Below are 20,613 nucleotides of genomic sequence, written 5' to 3'. Positions count from 1 at the left end.
AATGCGCAGGCTCCCGAGCTCGTCAGCTCGGCGGCTCGTGAGAGCCAATCTTTGTACTCTTAGGGGGGTGGGAGCGCACCAGACACGCCCCAACGTAATTACCTCTTGCATGATGGTTCACATAGTTCATAATTTCTCGCTCAATTCAATTCAAAGTGTTCATAGCCAGTGCTGTATTATTAGTTTCAATTCGTATCCCTAGACACGTGTTTCATGATTCCTCAATTGTCAGTAGGGAAAAAAGCAAAGTTCATAGGTTGCAGGGCGTTCTGCCTCTTCTCTCAGGACCAGTTCCACTCACAGCATGAAGGCGCAGGCTCCCGAACTCGTCAGCTCGGCGGCTCGTGAGAGCCAATCTTTGTACTCTTAGGGGGTGGGAGCGCACCAGACACGCCCCAACGTAATTACCTCTTGCATGATGGTTCACGTAGTTCATAATTTCTCGCTCAATTCAATTCAAAGTGTTCATAGCCAGTGCTGTATTATTAGTTTCAATTCGTATCCCTAGACACGTGTTTCATGATTCCTCAATCGTCAGTAGGGAAAAAAGCAAAGTTCATAGGTTGCAGGGCGTGCTGCCTCATCTCTCAGGACCAGTTCCACTCACAGCATGAAGGCGCAGGCTCCCGAGCTCGTCCGCTCGGCGGCTCGAGAGAGCCAATCTTTGTACTCTTAGGGGGGTGGGAGCACACCAGACACGCCCCAACGTAATTACCTCTTGCATGATGGTTCACGTAGTTCATAATTTCTCGCTCAATTCAATTCAAAGTGTTCATAGCCAGTGCTGTATTATTAGTTTCAATTTGTATCCCTAAACACGTGTTTCATGATTCCTCAATCGTCAGTAGGGAAAAAAGAAAAGTTCATAGGTTGCAGGGCGTGCTGCCTCATTTCTCAGGACCAGTTCCACTCACAGCATGAAGGCGCAGGCTCCCGAGCTCGTCAGCTCGGCGGCTCGTGAGAGCCAATCTTTGTACTCTTAGGGGGGTGGGAGCGCACCAGACACGCCCCAACGTAATTACCTCTTGCATGATGGTTCACGTAGTTCATAATTTCTCGCTCAATTCAATTCAAAGTGTTCATAGCCAGTGCTGTATTATTAGTTTCAATTCGTATCCCTAGACACGTGTTTTATGATTCCTCAATCGTCAGTAGGGAAAAAAAGCAAAGTTCATAGATTGCAGGGCGTGCTGCCTCATCTCTCAGGACCAGTTCCACTCACAGCATGAAGGCGTAGGCTGCCGAGCTCGTCAGCTCGGCGGCTTGTGAGAGCCAATCTTTGTACTCTTAGGGGGGTGGGAGCGCACCAGACACGCCCCAACGTAATTACCTCTTGCATGATGGTTCACGTAGTTCATAATTTCTCGCTCAATTCAATTCAAAGTGTTCATAGCCAGTGCTGTATTATTAGTTTCAATTCGTATCCCTACACACGTGTTTCATGATTCCTCAATCGTCAGTAGGAAAAAAAGCAAAGTTCATAGGTTGCAGGGCGTGCTGCCTCATCTCTCAGGACCAGTTCCACTCACAGCATGAAGGCGCAGGCTCCCGAGCTCGTCAGCTCGGCGGCTCGTGAGAGCCAATCTTTGTACTCTTAGGGGGGTGGGAGCGCACCAGACACGCCCCAACGTAATTACCTCTTGCATGATGGTTCACGTAGTTCATAATTTCTCGCTCAATTCAATTCAAAGAGTTCATAGCCAGTGCCGTATTATTAGTTTCAATTCGTATCCCTAGACACGTGTTTCATGATTCCTCAATCGTCAGTAGGGAAAAAAGCAAAGTTCATAGGTTGCAGGGCGTGCTGTCTCATCTCTCAGGACCAGTTCCACTCACAGCATAAATGTGCAGGCTCCCGAGCTCGTCAGCTCGGCGGCTCGTGAGAGCCAATCTTTGTACTCTTAGGGGGGTGGGAGCACACCAGACACGCCCCAACGTAATTACCTCTTGCATGATGGTTCACGTAGTTCATAATTTCTCGCTCAATTCAATTCAAAGTGTTCATAGCCAGTGCTGTATTATTAGTTTCAATTCGTATCCCTAGACACGTGTTTCATGATTCCTCAATTGTCAGTAGGGAAAAAAGCAAAGTTCATAGGTTGCAGGGCGTTCTGCCTCTTCTCTCAGGACCAGTTCCACTCACAGCATGAAGGCGCAGGCTCCCGAACTCGTCAGCTCGGCGACTCGTGAGAGCCAATCTTTGTACTCTTAGGGGGTGGGAGCGCACCAGACACGCCCCAACGTAATTACCTCTTGCATGATGGTTCACGTAGTTCATAATTTCTCGCTCAATTCAATTCAAAGTGTTCATAGCCAGTGCTGTATTATTAGTTTCAATTCGTATCCCTAAACACGTGTTTCATGATTCCTCAATCGTCAGTAGGGAAAAAAGAAAAGTTCATAGGTTGCAGGGCGTGCTGCCTCATTTCTCAAGACCAGTTCCACTCACAGCATGAAGGCGCAGGCTCCCGAGCTCGTCAGCTCGGCGGCTCGTGAGAGCCAATCTTTGTACTCTTAGGGGGGTGGGAGCGCACCAGACACGCCCCAACGTAATTACCTCTTGCATGATGGTTCACGTAGTTCATAATTTCTCGCTCAATTCAATTCAAAGTGTTCATAGCCAGTGCTGTATTATTAGTTTCAATTCGTATCCCTAGACACGTGTTTTATGATTCCTCAATCGTCAGTAGGGAAAAAAAGCAAAGTTCATAGATTGCAGGGCGTGCTGCCTCATCTCTCAGGACCAGTTCCACTCACAGCATGAAAGCGTAGGCTGCCGAGCTCGTCAGCTCGGCGGCTTGTGAGAGCCAATCTTTGTACTCTTAGGGGGGTGGGAGCGCACCAGACACGCCCCAACGTAATTACCTCTTGCATGATGGTTCACGTAGTTCATAATTTCTCGCTCAATTCAATTCAAAGTGTTCATAGCCAGTGCTGTATTATTAGTTTCAATTCGTATCCCTACACACGTGTTTCATGATTCCTCAATCGTCAGTAGGAAAAAAAGCAAAGTTCATAGGTTGCAGGGCGTGCTGCCTCATCTCTCAGGACCAGTTCCACTCACAGCATGAAGGCGCAGGCTCCCGAGCTCGTCAGCTCGGCGGCTCGTGAGAGCCAATCTTTGTACTCTTAGGGGGGTGGGAGCGCACCAGACACGCCCCAACGTAATTACCTCTTGCATGATGGTTCACGTAGTTCATAATTTCTCGCTCAATTCAATTCAAAGAGTTCATAGCCAGTGCCGTATTATTAGTTTCAATTCGTATCCCTAGACACGTGTTTCATGATTCCTCAATCGTCAGTAGGGAAAAAAGCAAAGTTCATAGGTTGCAGGGCGTGCTGTCTCATCTCTCAGGACCAGTTCCACTCACAGCATAAATGCGCAGGCTCCCGAGCTCGTCAGCTCGGCGGCTCGTGAGAGCCAATCTTTGTACTCTTAGGGGGGTGGGAGCACACCAGACACGCCCCAACGTAATTACCTCTTGCATGATGGTTCACGTAGTTCATAATTTCTCGCTCAATTCAATTCAAAGTGTTCATAGCCAGTGCTGTATTATTAGTTTCAATTTGTATCCCTAAACACGTGTTTCATGATTCCTCAATCGTCAGTAGGGAAAAAAGAAAAGTTCATAGGTTGCAGGGCGTGCTGCCTCATTTCTCAGGACCAGTTCCACTCACAGCATGAAGGCGCAGGCTGCCGAGCTCGTCAGCTCGGCGGCTCGTGAGAGCCAATCTTTGTACTCTTAGGGGGGTGGGAGCGCACCAGACACGCCCCAACGTAATTACCTCTTGCATGATGGTTCACGTAGTTCATAATTTCTCGCTCAATTCAATTCAAAGTGTTCATAGCCAGTGCTGTATTATTAGTTTCAATTTGTATCCCTAAACACGTGTTTCATGATTCCTCAATCGTCAGTAGGGAAAAAAGCAAAGTTCATAGGTTGCAGGGCGTGCTGCCTCATCTCTCAGGACCAGTTCCACTCACAGCATGAAGGCGCAGGCTCCCGAGCTCGTCAGCTCGGCGGCTCGTGAGAGCCAATCTTTGTACTCTTAGGGGGGTGGGAGCGCACCAGACACGCCCCAACGTAATTACCTCTTGCATGATGGTTCACGTAGTTCATAATTTCTCGCTCAATTCAATTCAAAGTGTTCATAACCATTGCTGTATTATTAGTTTCAATTCGTATCCCTAGACACGTGTTTTATGATTCCTCAAATGTCAGTAGGGAAAAAAAGCAAAGTTCATAGATTGCAGGGCGTGCTGCCTCATCTCTCAGGACCAGTTCCACTCACAGCATGAAGGCGTAGGCTGCCGAGCTCGTCAGCTCGGCGGCTTGTGAGAGCCAATCTTTGTACTCTTAGGGGGGTGGGAGCGCACCAGACACGCCCCAACGTAATTACCTCTTGCATGATGGTTCACGTAGTTCATAATTTCTCGCTCAATTCAATTCAAAGTGTTCATAGCCAGTGCTGTATTATTAGTTTCAATTCGTATCCCTAAACACGTGTTTCATGATTCCTCAATCGTCAGTAGGGAAAAAAGAAAAGTTCATAGGTTGCAGGGCGTGCTGCCTCATCTCTCAGGACCAGTTCCACTCACAGCATGAAGGCGCAGGCTCTCGAGCTCGTCCGCTCGGCGGCTCGTGAGAGCCAATCTTTGTACTCTTAGGGGGGTGGGAGCACACCAGACACGCCCCAACGTAATTACCTCTTGCATGATGGTTCACGTAGTTCATAATTTCTCGCTCAATTCAATTCAAAGTGTTCATAGCCAGTGCTGTATTATTAGTTTCAATTCGTATCCCTAGACACGTGTTTCATGATTCCTTAATCGTCAGTAGGGAAAAAAGCAAAGTTCATAGGTTGCAGGGCGTGCTGCCTCATCTCTCAGGACCAGTTCCACTCACAGCATGAAGGCGCAGGCTCCCGAGCTCGTCAGCTCGGCGGCTCGTGAGAGCCAATCTTTGTACTCTTAGGGGGGGTGGGAGCGTACCAGACACGCCCCAACGTAATTACCTCTTGCATGATGGTTCACGTAGTTCATAATTTCTCGCTCAATTCAATTCAAAGTGTTCATAGCCAGTGCTGTATTATTAGTTTCAATTCATATCCCTAGACACGTGTTTCATGATTCCTCAATCGTCAGTAGGGAAAAAAGCAAAGTTCATAGGTTGCAGGGCGTGCTGTCTCATCTCTCAGGACCAGTTCCACTCACAGCATAAATGCGCAGGCTCCCGAGCTCGTCAGCTCGGCGGCTCGTGAGAGCCAATCTTTGTACTCTTAGGGGGGTGGGAGCGCACCAGACACGCCCCAACGTAATTACCTCTTGCATGATGGTTCACATAGTTCATAATTTCTCGCTCAATTCAATTCAAAGTGTTCATAGCCAGTGCTGTATTATTAGTTTCAATTCGTATCCCTAGACACGTGTTTCATGATTCCTCAATTGTCAGTAGGGAAAAAAGCAAAGTTCATAGGTTGCAGGGCGTTCTGCCTCTTCTCTCAGGACCAGTTCCACTCACAGCATGAAGGCGCAGGCTCCCGAACTCGTCAGCTCGGCGGCTCGTGAGAGCCAATCTTTGTACTCTTAGGGGGTGGGAGCGCACCAGACACGCCCCAACGTAATTACCTCTTGCATGATGGTTCACGTAGTTCATAATTTCTCGCTCAATTCAATTCAAAGTGTTCATAGCCAGTGCTGTATTATTAGTTTCAATTCGTATCCCTAGACACGTGTTTCATGATTCCTCAATCGTCAGTAGGGAAAAAAGCAAAGTTCATAGGTTGCAGGGCGTGCTGCCTCATCTCTCAGGACCAGTTCCACTCACAGCATGAAGGCGCAGGCTCCCGAGCTCGTCCGCTCGGCGGCTCGAGAGAGCCAATCTTTGTACTCTTAGGGGGGTGGGAGCACACCAGACACGCCCCAACGTAATTACCTCTTGCATGATGGTTCACGTAGTTCATAATTTCTCGCTCAATTCAATTCAAAGTGTTCATAGCCAGTGCTGTATTATTAGTTTCAATTTGTATCCCTAAACACGTGTTTCATGATTCCTCAATCGTCAGTAGGGAAAAAAGAAAAGTTCATAGGTTGCAGGGCGTGCTGCCTCATTTCTCAGGACCAGTTCCACTCACAGCATGAAGGCGCAGGCTCCCGAGCTCGTCAGCTCGGCGGCTCGTGAGAGCCAATCTTTGTACTCTTAGGGGGGTGGGAGCGCACCAGACACGCCCCAACGTAATTACCTCTTGCATGATGGTTCACGTAGTTCATAATTTCTCGCTCAATTCAATTCAAAGTGTTCATAGCCAGTGCTGTATTATTAGTTTCAATTCGTATCCCTAGACACGTGTTTTATGATTCCTCAATCGTCAGTAGGGAAAAAAAGCAAAGTTCATAGATTGCAGGGCGTGCTGCCTCATCTCTCAGGACCAGTTCCACTCACAGCATGAAGGCGTAGGCTGCCGAGCTCGTCAGCTCGGCGGCTTGTGAGAGCCAATCTTTGTACTCTTAGGGGGGTGGGAGCGCACCAGACACGCCCCAACGTAATTACCTCTTGCATGATGGTTCACGTAGTTCATAATTTCTCGCTCAATTCAATTCAAAGTGTTCATAGCCAGTGCTGTATTATTAGTTTCAATTCGTATCCCTACACACGTGTTTCATGATTCCTCAATCGTCAGTAGGAAAAAAAGCAAAGTTCATAGGTTGCAGGGCGTGCTGCCTCATCTCTCAGGACCAGTTCCACTCACAGCATGAAGGCGCAGGCTCCCGAGCTCGTCAGCTCGGCGGCTCGTGAGAGCCAATCTTTGTACTCTTAGGGGGGTGGGAGCGCACCAGACACGCCCCAACGTAATTACCTCTTGCATGATGGTTCACGTAGTTCATAATTTCTCGCTCAATTCAATTCAAAGAGTTCATAGCCAGTGCCGTATTATTAGTTTCAATTCGTATCCCTAGACACGTGTTTCATGATTCCTCAATCGTCAGTAGGGAAAAAAGCAAAGTTCATAGGTTGCAGGGCGTGCTGTCTCATCTCTCAGGACCAGTTCCACTCACAGCATAAATGCGCAGGCTCCCGAGCTCGTCAGCTCGGCGGCTCGTGAGAGCCAATCTTTGTACTCTTAGGGGGGTGGGAGCACACCAGACACGCCCCAACGTAATTACCTCTTGCATGATGGTTCACGTAGTTCATAATTTCTCGCTCAATTCAATTCAAAGTGTTCATAGCCAGTGCTGTATTATTAGTTTCAATTTGTATCCCATAACACGTGTTTCATGATTCCTCAATCGTCAGTAGGGAAAAAAGAAAAGTTCATAGGTTGCAGGGCGTGCTGCCTCATTTCTCAGGACCAGTTCCACTCACAGCATGAAGGCGCAGGCTGCCGAGCTCGTCAGCTCGGCGGCTCGTGAGAGCCAATCTTTGTACTCTTAGGGGGGTGGGAGCGCACCAGACACGCCCCAACGTAATTACCTCTTGCATGATGGTTCACGTAGTTCATAATTTCTCGCTCAATTCAATTCAAAGTGTTCATAGCCAGTGCTGTATTATTAGTTTCAATTTGTATCCCTAAACACGTGTTTCATGATTCCTCAATCGTCAGTAGGGAAAAAAGCAAAGTTCATAGGTTGCAGGGCGTGCTGCCTCATCTCTCAGGACCAGTTCCACTCACAGCATGAAGGCGCAGGCTCCCGAGCTCGTCAGCTCGGCGGCTCGTGAGAGCCAATCTTTGTACTCTTAGGGGGGTGGGAGCGCACCAGACACGCCCCAACGTAATTACCTCTTGCATGATGGTTCACGTAGTTCATAATTTCTCGCTCAATTCAATTCAAAGTGTTCATAACCATTGCTGTATTATTAGTTTCAATTCGTATCCCTAGACACGTGTTTTATGATTCCTCAATTGTCAGTAGGGAAAAAAAGCAAAGTTCATAGATTGCAGGGCGTGCTGCCTCATCTCTCAGGACCAGTTCCACTCACAGCATGAAGGCGTAGGCTGCCGAGCTCGTCAGCTCGGCGGCTTGTGAGAGCCAATCTTTGTACTCTTAGGGGGGTGGGAGCGCACCAGACACGCCCCAACGTAATTACCTCTTGCATGATGGTTCACGTAGTTCATAATTTCTCGCTCAATTCAATTCAAAGTGTTCATAGCCAGTGCTGTATTATTAGTTTCAATTCGTATCCCTAGACACGTGTTTCATGATTCCTTAATCGTCAGTAGGGAAAAAAGCAAAGTTCATAGGTTGCAGGGCGTGCTGCCTCATCTCTCAGGACCAGTTCCACTCACAGCATGAAGGCGCAGGCTCCCGAGCTCGTCAGCTCGGCGGCTCATGAGAGCCAATCTTTGTACTCTTAGGGGGGTGGGAGCGCACCAGACACGCCCCAACATAATTACCTCTTGCATGATGGTTCACGTAGTTCATAATTTCTCGCTCAATTCAATTCAAAGAGTTCATAGCCAGTGCTGTATTATTAGTTTCAATTTGTATCCCTAGACACGTGTTTTATGATTCCTCAATCGTCAGTAGGGAAAAAAAGCAAAGTTCATAGATTGCAGGGCGTGCTGCCTCATCTCTCAGGACCAGTTCCACTCACAGCATGAAGGCGTAGGCTGCCGAGCTCGTCAGCTCGGCGGCTTGTGAGAGCCAATCTTTGTACTCTTAGGGGGGTGGGAGCGCACCAGACACGCCCCAACGTAATTACCTCTTGCATGATGGTTCACGTAGTTCATAATTTCTCGCTCAATTCAATTCAAAGTGTTCATAGCCAGTGCTGTATTATTAGTTTCAATTCGTATCCCTACACACGTGTTTCATGATTCCTCAATCGTCAGTAGGAAAAAAAGCAAAGTTCATAGGTTGCAGGGCGTGCTGCCTCATCTCTCAGGACCAGTTCCACTCACAGCATGAAGGCGCAGGCTCCCGAGCTCGTCAGCTCGGCGGCTCGTGAGAGCCAATCTTTGTACTCTTAGGGGGGTGGGAGCGCACCAGACACGCCCCAACGTAATTACCTCTTGCATGATGGTTCACGTAGTTCATAATTTCTCGCTCAATTCAATTCAAAGTGTTCATAGCCAGTGCTGTATTATTAGTTTCAATTTGTATCCCTAAACACGTGTTTCATGATTCCTCAATCGTCAGTAGGGAAAAAAGCAAAGTTCATAGGTTGCAGGGCGTGCTGCCTCATCTCTCAGGACCAGTTCCACTCACAGCATGAAGGCGCAGGCTCCCGAGCTCGTCAGCTCGGCGGCTCGTGAGAGCCAATCTTTGTACTCTTAGGGGGGTGGGAGCGCACCAGACACGCCCCAACGTAATTACCTCTTGCATGATGGTTCACGTAGTTCATAATTTCTCGCTCAATTCAATTCAAAGAGTTCATAACCATTGCTGTATTATTAGTTTCAATTCGTATCCCTAGACACGTGTTTTATGATTCCTCAATTGTCAGTAGGGAAAAAAAGCAAAGTTCATAGATTGCAGGGCGTGCTGCCTCATCTCTCAGGACCAGTTCCACTCACAGCATGAAGGCGTAGGCTGCCAAGCTCGTCAGCTCGGCGGCTTGTGAGAGCCAATCTTTGTACTCTTAGGGGGGTGGGAGCGCACCAGACACGCCCCAACGTAATTACCTCTTGCATGATGGTTCACGTAGTTCATAATTTCTCGCTCAATTCAATTCAAAGTGTTCATAGCCAGTGCTGTATTATTAGTTTCAATTCGTATCCCTACACACGTGTTTCATGATTCCTCAATCGTCAGTAGGAAAAAAAGCAAAGTTCATAGGTTGCAGGGCGTGCTGCCTCATCTCTCAGGACCAGTTCCACTCACAGCATGAAGGCGCAGGCTCCCGAGCTCGTCAGCTCGGCGGCTCGTGAGAGCCAATCTTTGTACTCTTAGGGGGGTGGGAGCGCACCAGACACGCCCCAACGTAATTACCTCTTGCATGATGGTTCACGTAGTTCATAATTTCTCGCTCAATTCAATTCAAAGAGTTCATAGCCAGTGCTGTATTATTAGTTTCAATTCGTATCCCTAGACACGTGTTTCATGATTCCTCAATCGTCAGTAGGGAAAAAAGCAAAGTTCATAGGTTGCAGGGCGTGCTGTCTCATCTCTCAGGACCAGTTCCACTCACAGCATAAATGCGCAGGCTCCCGAGCTCGTCAGCTCGGCGGCTCGTGAGAGCCAATCTTTGTACTCTTAGTGGGGTGGGAGCACACCAGACACGCCCCAACGTAATTACCTCTTGCATGATGGTTCACGTAGTTCATAATTTTTCGCTCAATTCAATTCAAAGTGTTCATAGCCAGTGCTGTATTATTAGTTTCAATTCGTATCCCTAAACACGTGTTTCATGATTCCTCAATCGTCAGTAGGGAAAAAAGAAAAGTTCATAGGTTGCAGGGCGTGCTGCCTCCTCTCTCAGGACCAGTTCCACTCACAGCATGAAGGCGCAGGCTCCCGAGCTCGTCAGCTCGGCCGCTCGTGAGAGCCAATCTTTGTACTCTTAGGGGGGTGGGAGCGCACCCGACACGCCCCAACGTAATTACCTCTTGCATGATGGTTCACGTAGTTCATAATTTCTCGCTCAATTCAATTCAAAGTGTTCATAGCCAGTGCTGTATTATTAGTTTCAATTCGTATCCCTAAACACGTGTTTCATGATTCCTCAATCGTCAGTAGGAAAAAAAGAAAAGTTCATAGGTTGCAGGGCGTGCTGCCTCATCTCTCAGGACCAGTTCCACTCACAGCATGAAGGCGCAGGCTCCCGAGCTCGTCCGCTCGGCGGCTCGTGAGAGCCAATCTTTGTACTCTTAGAGGGGTGGGAGCACACCAGACACGCCCCAACGTAATTAACTCTTGCATGATGGTTCACGTAGTTCATAATTTCTCGCTCAATTCAATTCAAAGTGTCCATAGCCAGTGCTGTATTATTAGTTTCAATTCGTATCCATAGACACGTGTTTCATGATTCCTTAATCGTCAGTAGGGAAAAAAGCAAAGTTCATAGGTTGCAGGGCGTGCTGCCTCATCTCTCAGGACCAGTTCCACTCACAGCATGAAGGCGCAGGCTCCCGAGCTCGTCAGCTCGGCGGCTCGTGAGAGCCAATCTTTGTACTCTTAGGGGGGGTGGGAGCGCACCAGACACGCCCCAACGTAATTACCTCTTGCATGATGGTTCACGTAGTTCATAATTTCTCGCTCAATTCAATTCAAAGTGTTCGTAGCCAGTGCTGTATTATTAGTTTCAATTCGTATCCCTAGACACGTGTTTCATGATTCCTCAATCGTCAGTAGGGAAAAAAGCAAAGTTCATAGGTTGCAGGGCGTGCTGCCTCATCTCTCAGGACCAGTTCCACTCACAGCATGAAGGCGCAGGCTCCCGAGCTCGTCAGCTCGGCGGCTCGTGAGAGCCAATCTTTGTACTCTTAGGGGGGTGGGAGCGCACCAGACACGCCCCAACGTAATTACCTCTTGCATGATGGTTCACGTAGTTCATAATTTCTCGCTCAATTCAATTCAAAGTGTTCATAACCATTGCTGTATTATTAGTTTCAATTCGTATCCCTAGACACGTGTTTTATGATTCCTCAATTGTCAGTAGGGAAAAAAAGCAAAGTTCATAGATTGCAGGGCGTGCTGCCTCATCTCTCAGGACCAGTTCCACTCACAGCATGAAGGCGTAGGCTGCCGAGCTCGTCAGCTCGGCGGCTTGTGAGAGCCAATCTTTGTACTCTTAGGGGGGTGGGAGCGCACCAGACACGCCCCAACGTAATTACCTCTTGCATGATGGTTCACGTAGTTCATAATTTCTCGCTCAATTCAATTCAAAGTGTTCATAGCCAGTGCTGTATTATTAGTTTCAATTCGTATCCCTAGACACGTGTTTCATGATTCCTTAATCGTCAGTAGGGAAAAAAGCAAAGTTCATAGGTTGCAGGGCGTGCTGCCTCATCTCTCAGGACCAGTTCCACTCACAGCATGAAGGCGCAGGCTCCCAAGCTCGTCAGCTCGGCGGCTCATGAGAGCCAATCTTTGTACTCTTAGGGGGGTGGGAGCGCACCAGACACGCCCCAACGTAATTACCTCTTGCATGATGGTTCACGTAGTTCATAATTTCTCGCTCAATTCAATTCAAAGTGTTCATAGCCAGTGCTGTATTATTAGTTTCAATTCGTATCCCTACACACGTGTTTCATGATTCCTCAATCGTCAGTAGGAAAAAAAGCAAAGTTCATAGGTTGCAGGGCGTGCTGCCTCATCTCTCAGGACCAGTTCCACTCACAGCATGAAGGCGCAGGCTCCCGAGCTCGTCAGCTCGGCGGCTCGTGAGAGCCAATCTTTGTACTCTTAGGGGGGTGGGAGCGCACCAGACACGCCCCAACGTAATTACCTCTTGCATGATGGTTCACGTAGTTCATAATTTCTCGCTCAATTCAATTCAAAGTGTTCATAGCCAGTGCTGTATTATTAGTTTCAATTCGTATCCCTACACACGTGTTTCATGATTCCTCAATCGTCAGTAGGAAAAAAAGCAAAGTTCATAGGTTGCAGGGCGTGCTGCCTCATCTCTCAGGACCAGTTCCACTCACAGCATGAAGGCGCAGGCTCCCGAGCTCGTCAGCTCGGCGGCTCGTGAGAGCCAATCTTTGTACTCTTAGGGGGGTGGGAGCGCACCAGACACGCCCCAACGTAATTACCTCTTGCATGATGGTTCACGTAGTTCATAATTTCTCGCTCAATTCAATTCAAAGTGTTCATAGCCAGTGCTGTATTATTAGTTTCAATTTGTATCCCTAAACACGTGTTTCATGATTCCTCAATCGTCAGTAGGGAAAAAAGCAAAGTTCATAGGTTGCAGGGCGTGCTGCCTCATCTCTCAGGACCAGTTCCACTCACAGCATGAAGGCGCAGGCTCCCGAGCTCGTCAGCTCGGCGGCTCGTGAGAGCCAATCTTTGTACTCTTAGGGGGGTGGGAGCGCACCAGACACGCCCCAACGTAATTACCTCTTGCATGATGGTTCACGTAGTTCATAATTTCTCGCTCAATTCAATTCAAAGTGTTCATAGCCAGTGCTGTATTATTAGTTTCAATTCGTATCCCTAGACACGTGTTTCATGATTCCTTAATCGTCAGTAGGGAAAAAAGCAAAGTTCATAGGTTGCAGGGCGTGCTGCCTCATCTCTCAGGACCAGTTCCACTCACAGCATGAAGGCGCAGGCTCCCGAGCTCGTCAGCTCGGCGGCTCGTGAGAGCCAATCTTTGTACTCTTAGGGGGGTGGGAGCGCACCAGACACGCCCCAACGTAATTACCTCTTGCATGATCGTTCACGTAGTTCATAATTTCTCGCTCAATTCAATTCAAAGAGTTCATAGCCAGTGCTGTATTATTAGTTTCAATTCGTATCCCTAGACACGTGTTTCATGATTCCTCAATCGTCAGTAGGGAAAAAAGCAAAGTTCATAGGTTGCAGGGCGTGCTGCCTCATCTCTCAGGACCAGTTCCACTCACAGCATGAAGGCGCAGGCTCCCGAGCTCGTCAGCTCGGCGGCTCGTGAGAGCCAATCTTTGTACTGTTAGGGGGGGTGGGAGCGCACCAGACACGCCCCAACGTAATTACCTCTTGCATGATGGTTCAAGTAGTTCATAATTTCTCGCTCAATTCAATTCAAAGTGTTCATAGCCAGTGCTGTATTATTAGTTTCAATTCGTATCCCTAGACACGTGTTTCATGATTCCTCAATCGTCAGTAGTGAAAAAAGCAAAGTTCATAGGTTGCAGGGCGTGCTGTCTCATCTCTCAGGACCAGTTCCACTCACAGCATAAATGCGCAGGCTCCCGAGCTCGTCAGCTCGGCGGCTCGTGAGAGCCAATCTTTGTACTCTTAGGGGGGTGGGAGCGCACCAGACACGCCCCAACGTAATTACCTCTTGCATGATGGTTCACGTAGTTCATAATTTCTCGCTCAATTCAATTCAAAGTGTTCATAGCCAGTGCTGTATTATTAGTTTCAATTCGTATCCCTAAACACGTGTTTCATGATTCCTCAATCGTCAGTAGGGAAAAAAGAAAAGTTCATAGGTTGCAGGGCGTGCTGCCTCATCTCTCAGGACCAGTTCCACTCACAGCATGAAGGCGCAGGCTCCCGAGCTCGTCCGCTCGGCGGCTCGTGAGAGCCAATCTTTGTACTCTTAGGGGGGTGGGAGCACACCAGACACGCCCCAACGTAATTACCTCTTGCATGATGGTTCACGTAGTTCATAATTTCTCGCTCAATTCAATTCAAAGTGTTCATAGCCAGTGCTGTATTATTAGTTTCAATTCGTATCCCTAGACACGTGTTTCATGATTCCTTAATCGTCAGTAGGGAAAAAAGCAAAGTTCATAGGTTGCAGGGCGTGCTGCCTCATCTCTCAGGACCAGTTCCACTCACAGCATGAAGGCGCAGGCTCCCGAGCTCGTCAGCTCGGCGGCTCGTGAGAGCCAATCTTTGTACTCTTAGGGGGGGTGGGAGCGTACCAGACACGCCCCAACGTAATTACCTCTTGCATGATGGTTCACGTAGTTCATAATTTCTCGCTCAATTCAATTCAAAGTGTTCATAGCCAGTGCTGTATTATTAGTTTCAATTCATATCCCTAGACACGTGTTTCATGATTCCTCAATCGTCAGTAGGGAAAAAAGCAAAGTTCATAGGTTGCAGGGCGTGCTGTCTCATCTCTCAGGACCAGTTCCACTCACAGCATAAATGCGCAGGCTCCCGAGCTCGTCAGCTCGGCGGCTCGTGAGAGCCAATCTTTGTACTCTTAGGGGGGTGGGAGCGCACCAGACACGCCCCAACGTAATTACCTCTTGCATGATGGTTCACGTAGTTCATAATTTCTCGCTCAATTCAATTCAAAGTGTTCATAGCCAGTGCTGTATTATTAGTTTCAATTCGTATCCCTAGACACGTGTTTCATGATTCCTCAATTGTCAGTAGGGAAAAAAGCAAAGTTCATAGGTTGCAGGGCGTTCTGCCTCTTCTCTCAGGACCAGTTCCACTCACAGCATGAAGGCGCAGGCTCCCGAACTCGTCAGCTCGGCGGCTCGTGAGAGCCAATCTTTGTACTCTTAGGGGGTGGGAGCGCACCAGACACGCCCCAACGTAATTACCTCTTGCATGATGGTTCACGTAGTTCATAATTTCTCGCTCAATTCAATTCAAAGTGTTCATAGCCAGTGCTGTATTATTAGTTTCAATTCGTATCCCTAGACACGTGTTTCATGATTCCTCAATCGTCAGTAGGGAAAAAAGCAAAGTTCATAGGTTGCAGGGCGTGCTGTCTCATCTCTCAGGACCAGTTCCACTCACAGCATAAATGCGCAGGCTCCCGAGCTCGTCAGCTCGGCGGCTCGTGAGAGCCAATCTTTGTACTCTTAGGGGGGTGGGAGCGCACCAGACACGCCCCAACGTAATTACCTCTTGCATGATGGTTCACGTAGTTCATAATTTCTCGCTCAATTCAATTCAAAGTGTTCATAGCCAGTGCTGTATTATTAGTTTCAATTCGTATCCCTAAACACATGTTTCATGATTCCTCAATCGTCAGTAGGGAAAAAAGAAAAGTTCATAGGTTGCAGGGCGTGCTGCCTCATCTCTCAGGACCAGTTCCACTCACAGCATGAAGGCGCAGGCTCCCGAGCTCGTCCGCTCGGCGGCTCGTGAGAGCCAATCTTTGTACTCTTAGGGGGGTGGGAGCACACCAGACACGCCCCAACGTAATTACCTCTTGCATGATGGTTCACGTAGTTCATAATTTCTCGCTCAATTCAATTCAAAGTGTTCATAGCCAGTGCTGTATTATTAGTTTCAATTCGTATCCCTAGACACGTGTTTCATGATTCCTTAATCGTCAGTAGGGAAAAAAGCAAAGTTCATAGGTTGCAGGGCGTGCTGCCTCATCTCTCAGGACCAGTTCCACTCACAGCATGAAGGCGCAGGCTCCCGAGCTCGTCAGCTCGGCGGCTCGTGAGAGCCAATCTTTGTACTCTTAGGGGGGGTGGGAGCGTACCAGACACGCCCCAACGTAATTACCTCTTGCATGATGGTTCACGTAGTTCATAATTTCTCGCTCAATTCAATTCAAAGTGTTCATAGCCAGTGCTGTATTATTAGTTTCAATTCATATCCCTAGACACGTGTTTCATGATTCCTCAATCGTCAGTAGGGAAAAAAGCAAAGTTCATAGGTTGCAGGGCGTGCTGTCTCATCTCTCAGGACCAGTTCCACTCACAGCATAAATGCGCAGGCTCCCGAGCTCGTCAGCTCGGCGGCTCGTGAGAGCCAATCTTTGTACTCTTAGGGGGGTGGGAGCGCACCAGACACGCCCCAACGTAATTACCTCTTGCATGATGGTTCACGTAGTTCATAATTTCTCGCTCAATTCAATTCAAAGTGTTCATAGCCAGTGCTGTATTATTAGTTTCAATTCGTATCCCTAGACACGTGTTTCATGATTCCTCAATTGTCAGTAGGGAAAAAAGCAAAGTTCATAGGTTGCAGGGCGTTCTGCCTCTTCTCTCAGGACCAGTTCCACTCACAGCATGAAGGCGCAGGCTCCCGAACTCGTCAGCTCGGCGGCTCGTGAGAGCCAATCTTTTTACTCTTAGGGGGTGGGAGCGCACCAGACACGCCCCAACGTAATTACCTCTTGCATGATGGTTCACGTAGTTCATAATTTCTCGCTCAATTCAATTCAAAGTGTTCATAGCCAGTGCTGTATTATTAGTTTCAATTCGTATCCCTAGACACGTGTTTCATGATTCCTCAATCGTCAGTAGGGAAAAAAGCAAAGTTCATAGGTTGCAGGGCGTGCTGCCTCATCTCTCAGGACCAGTTCCACTCACAGCATGAAGGCGCAGGCTCCCGAGCTCGTCCGCTCGGCGGCTCGAGAGAGACAATCTTTGTACTCTTAGGGGGGTGGGAGCACACCAGACACGCCCCAACGTAATTACCTCTTGCATGATGGTTCACGTAGTTCATAATTTCTCGCTCAATTCAATTCAAAGTGTTCATAGCCAGTGCTGTATTATTAGTTTCAATTTGTATCCCTAAACACGTGTTTCATGATTCCTCAATCGTCAGTAGGGAAAAAAGAAAAGTTCATAGGTTGCAGGGCGTGCTGCCTCATTTCTCAGGACCAGTTCCACTCACAGCATGAAGGCGCAGGCTCCCGAGCTCGTCAGCTCGGCGGCTCGTGAGAGCCAATCTTTGTACTCTTAGGGGGGTGGGAGCGCACCAGACACGCCCCAACGTAATTACCTCTTGCATGATGGTTCACGTAGTTCATAATTTCTCGCTCAATTCAATTCAAAGTGTTCATAGCCAGTGCTGTATTATTAGTTTCAATTCGTATCCCTACACACGTGTTTCATGATTCCTCAATCGTCAGTAGGAAAAAAAGCAAAGTTCATAGGTTGCAGGGCGTGCTGCCTCATCTCTCAGGACCAGTTCCACTCACAGCATGAAGGCGCAGGCTCCCGAGCTCGTCAGCTCGGCGGCTCGTGAGAGCCAATCTTTGTACTCTTAGGGGGGTGGGAGCGCACCAGACACGCCCCAACGTAATTACCTCTTGCATGATGGTTCACGTAGTTCATAATTTCTCGCTCAATTCAATTCAAAGAGTTCATAGCCAGTGCCGTATTATTAGTTTCAATTCGTATCCCTAGACACGTGTTTCATGATTCCTCAATCGTCAGTAGGGAAAAAAGCAAAGTTCATAGGTTGCAGGGCGTGCTGTCTCATCTCTCAGGACCAGTTCCACTCACAGCATAAATGCGCAGGCTCCCGAGCTCGTCACCTCGGCGGCTCGTGAGAGCCAATCTTTGTACTCTTAGGGGGGTGGGAGCACACCAGACACGCCCCAACGTAATTACCTCTTGCATGATGGTTCACGTATTTCATAATTTCTCGCTCAATTCAATTCAAAGTGTTCATAGCCAGTGCTGTATTATTAGTTTCAATTTGTATCCCTAAACACGTGTTTCATGATTCCTCAATCGTCAGTAGGGAAAAAAGAAAAGTTCATAGGTTGCAGGGCGTGCTGCCTCATTTCTCAGGACCAGTTCCACTCACAGCATGAAGGCGCAGGCTGCCGAGCTCGTCAGCTCGGCGGCTCGTGAGAGCCAATCTTTGTACTCTTAGGGGGGTGGGAGCGCACCAGACACGCCCCAACGTAATTACCTCTTGCATGATGGTTCGCGTAGTTCATAATTTCTCGCTCAATTCAATTCAAAGTGTTCATAGCCAGTGCTGTATTATTAGTTTCAATTTGTATCCCTAAACACGTGTTTCATGATTCCTCAATCGTCAGTAGGGAAAAAAGCAAAGTTCATAGGTTGCAGGGCGTGCTGCCTCATCTCTCAGGACCAGTTCCACTCACAGCATGAAGGCGCAGGCTCCCGAGCTCGTCAGCTCGGCGGCTCGTGAGAGCCAATCTTTGTACTCTTAGGGGGGTGGGAGCGCACCAGACACGCCCCAACGTAATTACCTCTTGCATGATGGTTCACGTAGTTCATAATTTCTCGCTCAATTCAATTCAAAGTGTTCATAACCATTGCTGTATTATTAGTTTCAATTCGTATCCCTAGACACGTGTTTTATGATTCCTCAATTGTCAGTAGGGAAAAAAGCAAAGTTCATAGATTGCAGGGCGTGCTGCCTCATCTCTCAGGACCAGTTCCACTCACAGCATGAAGGCGTAGGCTGCCGAGCTCGTCAGCTCGGCGGCTTGTGAGAGCCAATCTTTGTACTCTTAGGGGGGTGGGAGCGCACCAGACACGCCCCAACGTAATTACCTCTTGCATGATGGTTCACGTAGTTCATAATTTCTCGCTCAATTCAATTCAAAGTGTTCATAGCCAGTGCTGTATTATTAGTTTCAATTCGTATCCCTAAACACGTGTTTCATGATTCCTCAATCGTCAGTAGGGAAAAAAGAAAAGTTCATAGGTTGCAGGGCGTGCTGCCTCATCTCTCAGGACCAGTTCCACTCACAGCATGAAGGCGCAGGCTCCCGAGCTCGTCCGCTCGGCGGCTCGTGAGAGCCAATCTTTGTACTCTTAGGGGGGTGGGAGCACACCAGACACGCCCCAACGTAATTACCTCTTGCATGATGGTTCACGTAGTTCATAATTTCTCGCTCAATTCAATTCAAAGTGTTCATAGCCAGTGCTGTATTATTAGTTTCAATTCGTATCCCTAGACACGTGTTTCATGATTCCTTAATCGTCAGTAGGGAAAAAAGCAAAGTTCATAGGTTGCAGGGCGTGCTGCCTCATCTCTCAGGAACAGTTCCACTCACAGCATGAAGGCGCAGGCTCCCGAGCTCGTCAGCTCGGCGGCTCGTGAGAGCCAATCTTTGTACTCTTAGGGGGGGTGGGAGCGTACCAGACACGCCCCAACGTAATTACCTCTTGCATGATGGTTCACGTAGTTCATAATTTCTCGCTCAATTCAATTCAAAGTGTTCATAGCCAGTGCTGTATTATTAGTTTCAATTCATATCCCTAGACACGTGTTTCATGATTCCTCAATCGTCAGTAGGGAAAAAAGCAAAGTTCATAGGTTGCAGGGCGTGCTGTCTCATCTCTCAGGACCAGTTCCACTCACAGCATAAATGCGCAGGCTCCCGAGCTCGTCAGCTCGGCGGCTCGTGAGAGCCAATCTTTGTACTCTTAGGGGGGTGGGAGCGCACCAGACACGCCCCAACGTAATTACCTCTTGCATGATGGTTCACGTAGTTCATAATTTCTCGCTCAATTCAATTCAAAGTGTTCATAGCCAGTGCTGTATTATTAGTTTCAATTCGTATCCCTAGACACGTGTTTCATGATTCCTCAATTGTCAGTAGGGAAAAAAGCAAAGTTCATAGGTTGCAGGGCGTTCTGCCTCTTCTCTCAGGACCAGTTCCACTCACAGCATGAAGGCGCAGGCTCCCGAACTCGTCAGCTCGGCGGCTCGTGAGAGCCAATCTTTGTACTCTTAGGGGGTGGGAGCGCACCAGACACGCCCCAACGTAATTACCTCTTGCATGATGGTTCACGTAGTTCATAATTTCTCGCTCAATTCAATTCAAAGTGTTCATAGCCAGTGCTGTATTATTAGTTTCAATTCGTATCCCTAGACACGTGTTTCATGATTCCTCAATCGTCAGTAGGGAAAAAAGCAAAGTTCATAGGTTGCAGGGCGTGCTGCCTCATCTCTCAGGACCAGTTCCACTCACAGCATGAAGGCGCAGGCTCCCGAGCTCGTCCGCTCGGCGGCTCGAGAGAGCCAATCTTTGTACTCTTAGGGGGGTGGGAGCACACCAGACACGCCCCAACGTAATTACCTCTTGCATGATGGTTCACGTAGTTCATAATTTCTCGCTCAATTCAATTCAAAGTGTTCATAGCCAGTGCTGTATTATTAGTTTCAATTTGTATCCCTAAACACGTGTTTCATGATTCCTCAATCGTCAGTAGGGAAAAAAGAAAAGTTCATAGGTTGCAGGGCGTGCTGCCTCATTTCTCAGGACCAGTTCCACTCACAGCATGAAGGCGCAGGCTCCCGAGCTCGTCAGCTCGGCGGCT

The sequence above is a fragment of the Lissotriton helveticus genome, chromosome 2_1 (genome assembly GCF_964261635.1).
Source record: "Lissotriton helveticus chromosome 2_1, aLisHel1.1, whole genome shotgun sequence".
NCBI lineage: Eukaryota > Metazoa > Chordata > Amphibia > Caudata > Salamandridae > Lissotriton > Lissotriton helveticus.
Note: the sequence above shows the minus strand (reverse complement) of the source record.